Raw genomic sequence first — 6,000 nt, forward strand, 5'->3', positions numbered from 1 at the left:
TTTATTTATTATTTAATGACTTGAAATGTAGAAGATAAAATTTCATTAGTAGCCTTAGTTCAACTAATTAGGGTTTCTAAGAAGTAACAATAAATTCTGAAAAGGTGTTAATGAAAGGACCAAAAATACTAATTTTATTAATAATTCAGAGGGTGACATATACAATTACTATTATCGTATAATTCACTAGCTAACATGTGATTTTTTGTTTTATTTTTTTTAAACCAAACAACAAACAATTATGTGACACGTCTCCATCATTTATTATTATTGACAGTATAGTATGGAGCCCTTTATCCAGATCTGATGATCAAATTTCAACGACAAAAAAAAACAAATAAAAAAAAACAAATAAAAAAGAAACCTTGTTTTTCTTCAAAAAATTCAAAAAACCCAACAAAAAATAATAATTACGTTTTCTCAGAAAAAAAATTATTACGCCCCTGATTTTTAGCCGAAAGTGAACCCCACAGTATTATAATGCAGTCTTGGGAGTGGACCCTCGATCGACTGTACAAACGTTGCACCACTGTCCTTTTGTTTATTAAATTTCGAGGCATGCATGCAAATAATCCAATCATCATCATAATATATATACACATGCTTTCTATTATTCTCCTTCCCGTTGAATCCCCAACCTCAAAAGCCCTCACATCTCAGTCCGACAAAACATTTGTGAGAATATAAATCACAGTGACTCAATTCAGTAGACATGGCCAAATTAAATGTCGATTTGCACAAGAAATCTACCTACTTTAAACATAATCCTCACACTGCCAATGTACTGATCCATGGCTGCACGAGCCCCGAGGGCATCGAGATTTTATTGTCGATTACTAGTTATTATTATTCTCTAATAATAATAACTATATAATGTATTAAACATGGTATTATTGTCTTCGAAGTATATGTAATTTGTAAAGTTATTAGACAATATATAGCCCGTGCTCGAGTGGGCCTCTTAATCATATCATAACATTAAAACCCTACTCAATATTGATGCTCATAAGAACAATTTTTATTTTTTCATTTAAGTACCAAAAGCAAAAAAGAACACAAAGTATGTGAACTTTAGGCTCGACTATCCTTGCAAATTAAACACTATACTTTGAGGTCAAACGGCATATACAAATAGTTATATACCTGGCCTCCGACATCCCAACCCTCTCAAACGTATCCAAAAAAAAAAAAAAAAAAATCCCACAATTACTATATGCCCCATTGCAGTTTAGACCTGTAACATCTAATCGAACCACAATTATGTCACTTAACCGCAAATAATATTAATACTTTTACTCTCAAAAGTCAAAATACCTATAATATAATACTACTCATTTATAAACCATGTGTGGTCTTGTGGTCCTGCTGCACACACATATATATATACATAGCCAAGCCATATATGTACATTATATTCATGCACACGTACCTGTGTACTTATATTTTACATGAATTTTTGAATTTATATTATAACAACAATAATAATTATAATGACTTTTTTTCTTTCCTTTTTTTTAATGGAGGGTGTGAAAAAGGAGATGAATCTTTTATTGGAAGAATGAAATATCCAAAATTTGTTTTCTTCTACTAAATTTAGAAAATTTTAAAAAAGAAAAGTTAAAAAAAAAAAAAAACAACGTTATTATAAAGAATTGGAAACTAACATCTGAAGAGTGCAAAAGACATTCCAGGTTCCATGTTTGAGTCATCTGAGCATAGCAAGAACAAGAAAGCAGACAAAAATTTACCCATCACACATACAACTACCCCATCATCATTTCATTCAATTCATACAACTAAAACATATATAATAAATATATCATCAAATTAAACAAATATTAATGTAAATCTTAATTAATGTTATTGTTATAAATCATGAATATATATATCATGAAATTAAAGAAATATAATTTGCTGGACTTAACAAAATTCTTAGTATATATTAATTACTAGCAGCTTTCATGTACAGAACTACAGATTCAAGATTTATGTTGTGGGAGCTGAGCTTGAAATCCAGTGTTTATAGAGGCAGACCAAGCTAAGTATTACAGAGCTAGCTTTCATGTACAAATTGAAGCTAGGAATGAAGGTTTCTTGAAATGTGAAACAATATTCACTACAGCCCAGCCAGCACCCATGGCTGGACCAACAAATTATACTCATCAACAAAGAAAGCCAAGATCAAAAGAAAGAAAGAAAGAAAATTTCACAAAAAAAAATTGTGGGATTTGTGGATTGATTCATAATGATGAAATCCCAAGAAGAATCTTGTTTTTTTTTTTTTTTTTTTTTTTGGTGTGTGCTACTAGCTAGCTAGCAGGAGGATACTTATCTGTTGTGTAGAGGGTTGGGGCCTGTACGGACTTTCCTCTTATCCCCACCAAAAATGTCATCTCCCCCAAGCCCCAAACTGGGAATATTTCTCTTCTTCTTCATCTTCATTCCATGGTGGGATTTCACAGCAGAAGCAGAAGCAGAAGAAGCTGCAGAATTGGGTTTGAATCTGTAGAATTTGACAGTGCCATTATCTGCATAGCATGGGGCTTTAAACTGCAGAAGCATGAGGAGAAGAAGAAGGCACACACAAACCACACTCATCTGATGTTTCTTGCTAAGACAGTACCAATAAGTCATGGCTCCTCAGCTCATGGGCTTTTCCTGATGAGATAGATAGATAGATCTTCTTGAAATTGGGTTCAGACTTCAGAGACAAGAGCAAAAAGATTTTGGTGTTTTGAGAGAAAGAGGGGAAAAAACTTTTTGGGGATGCCTTGGAGTTTGAAGGAGGTGATGAGGTGGTGCAAAGTCAATTTTGGGGACACTACATACATACAGTCAATGTGCATAGGTTTTGGTGCTCCCTAATTTTTTTGTTGTGTGAAATTGGGTTGTGAGTTGTGTTTTCTTGGGAAACTTTTCTTTCTGATTTCAGAGCCAAAGTTGCAGCCAAAGCTCCCCAAACATGCCCACACACACACAGAGTTGAAGAGAAATACAAGACAACCTTTGCACACCTAGGATGTAGTATACTCACTAATTAAATTTATTTAGGGTATATATATGTGTGTCCTTTTAAAATATTATATAATTGATAGGTGGTATTTTGACAGTTCGTTCAACACCAGTACCGCGTGTTATACAGGGTACAACCATGTAGATATAGCTGGTTATATCAAGTATTATTGGTACCGGTGCGTATATAATGCTTGATAGAACCAGTTAACCTATATGGTTGTATTAGTGCGTGTAACATGACACCAGTAGATCAGATCACCATATTAAAATTTTTTATATAGGTATTAATGTAATTTATGGTTAAAGAAATTATAGTGTACATAGGAATGTTGTTTTTATTGTTAGAATTAAGATATAGATTGATGTTTTTATTCTACCCAACATAAAGTTTTTTTTTTGTGAGTTGGGGTATTTGGAGAAGTGGAAAACAAATTAATTGGGTGGCTTATTATAAAGGTAATACACCAAGAAATTTTGTGAGCAACCATCTTTATAAATCTTGAGTCATGTGAGATCAATCATTTTATTGGATTTAATTTGTTTTTTAACATTGTCTTTTGTAAGTTTGGTGGAGAGTGGCTCACTACCTAGGTTTATAATGGAAGGTTGTTGCCTACAAGCAACTAGAATGTCTTCCATGCTTCAAAAGTCTTTTTTTTTCTTTCTTTTTCTTTTTTAATTATAAATATCAATTATTATAATTGAATAATTGACTAATACTTAACAATTACCCCCCCCCCAACACCCACACACCCACACCCCCCCACATATATAGGTCATGTTCGGTAAATGGTTGTTAGCTTATTGGGTTAAATGGTATAACTAGTTGATAGTATTAGCTGATTGTAGAAAGATGTTTGGTAAATTAGCGATTAACTGATAGTTGTTTGGTAAAATTTCTTTTTATCAAAAAACTAATTGAAAAAGTTGTTTTGAGCAGCTTTTTTAATTTTAGCATTTTGAAATTTCAAAAAGCTAATTAATCAAACACTTATGTTGATGCCAAGGATCTTGTGGTCTAGTGGCATCAAACCCTTCTCTTTATATGGGATTCTTGTGCTTCAATTTGCATACTGCAATGTAATAGAGTCAGTAATATTAAAAAAAAAAACACTTATGTTGATTTTTTTAACCCTTATCTAATTTCACTTTTATATATATTTTCTAAATGGAAAATGTTGGGAATTATATTCTTTTTTTAATTACTCTCATTGTGCACCCACACGGCCACACGTACACACATATTGATTTAATTAGATTCTAATTTCTATTTACCACCAAATAAAGAGTCTATTTTTTATTAAAATTTACTTTAATTACCGAATATTTGATTCTTGATTTTGATATTTGTACCAATCATTCCAAAATTCAGCCTTTATTGGTATTCGCAATGGAAATTAAACCCATTGCCAAACCCCTCTTTGGTGTCTCAAAAGTCTATACATCCCATTATATATTTCAGGAAAAGTAGCATAAAAAAGCTTGACCTTTTTGCCAAAGAAGTTTGCATATACAAAATCAAGGGCATATTTTTTTACTACTAAGGTGTTGTTTGGATCTTCACAAAAGCACCACATAATATTCTCTCTTGCTGCTTCTTCTTCTTCTTTTGGTAAAAACATCAACATTTACATGCAAGTTGCATAGATACATATGTACATATAGTTGCCCTTTCTCAACTTGTAGTTTAGTTTACATGTTACAATATTCTTATCAATCATTAAAAAAAAAACATCATTTAAAGGCTGAGAAATCACTAAGTGAAAAGTTATAATTAATAACGAATGCGCAACTTTATATCTTATACTTGCGTAGCTGCCAGTGCCAAGTTACGATGATATGATTATGGACCTAACCCTCCAAGTCTCCATCCAACAATGTCTAACCAATTACACAACGTTTAACAAATTAAAAATATATCTAATCACTTTCTATTTTTAACAATATATATAATAGACATTTTGTTGATTAGTATGGTAGAATTAGATAACCTAGCTTATAAAATTTCTTGCAAAGTTTGGTTAGTCATCAAATTAATTTTGACTTTTTAGTCCAAGAAATAATAAAGAAATTGGCAGTATAATTAAAGTAGAAGTAGAGTATAGTTAGTATGTGTTTATTGACTTTAATTATCATTCATCGCCACCTATGGACCTGCAATCAATTGGTCAAAAAGGAGCCAAAACATTAGTCATAGCAATAATTTCATTTAGTATAATTGCCCAAATTTCTAATCAATCTAACAAGTCTTGTATGTAGCTCCCTGCTATTGTTCTCATTCATTGTGGTGCACTGTAGCACTGTCTGCAATGTGATGTTTCCACTTAATCATAATAATTCTCCAGCTAAGGCCACTTCAAAATTTTGAAATTCATAGCCCTAAAAATCTTTTTAAAAATTAATAATAAGACGTGATTCAGACATCGTGCGAGATAATGTTATGAAATATCACAAAAGTTTCTGTTATATTGCTTATTTCTCGGGTGGTGTTACATACTTATCTGCTTTTTTTTTTTTGGTTACTTGTGACTCCTATTTGTATGGACCGGTTGTTAATATAATGATCGAATTTTGATTCACGTGTTGACTATTGTGGAGCACGGTTTTTGCCAATATTATGTCGTCCCGAACACAAATCATGCTTGTTTGTCCTTATATATATAATATATATCAATAGATTTTCCCAACCAAGAAATCAAAGATTGGAATGGAATATATGTGTATGTAAAGTGAAGAATTTGGTGAAGAATGTAAATAAAAACATCATTTGCAGGGAGACTAAGGCAATTAGGTTACTTTGTGTGGGGCATGAGATAAGATGTTTGAGAGGGGTATGCCACAGTTTTCACTTTCTCATTAGGAATGATGTTGTCCCTCATTTCCTTTCTTATGCTAAGAAGAAAATTAAATATAGAGCATTTAATATATATATATATATATATATATATATATATATATATATATATATATATATATATATATATA

Source organism: Ipomoea triloba, chromosome 15 (assembly GCF_003576645.1).
Source record: "Ipomoea triloba cultivar NCNSP0323 chromosome 15, ASM357664v1".
Taxonomy (NCBI): domain Eukaryota; kingdom Viridiplantae; phylum Streptophyta; class Magnoliopsida; order Solanales; family Convolvulaceae; genus Ipomoea; species Ipomoea triloba.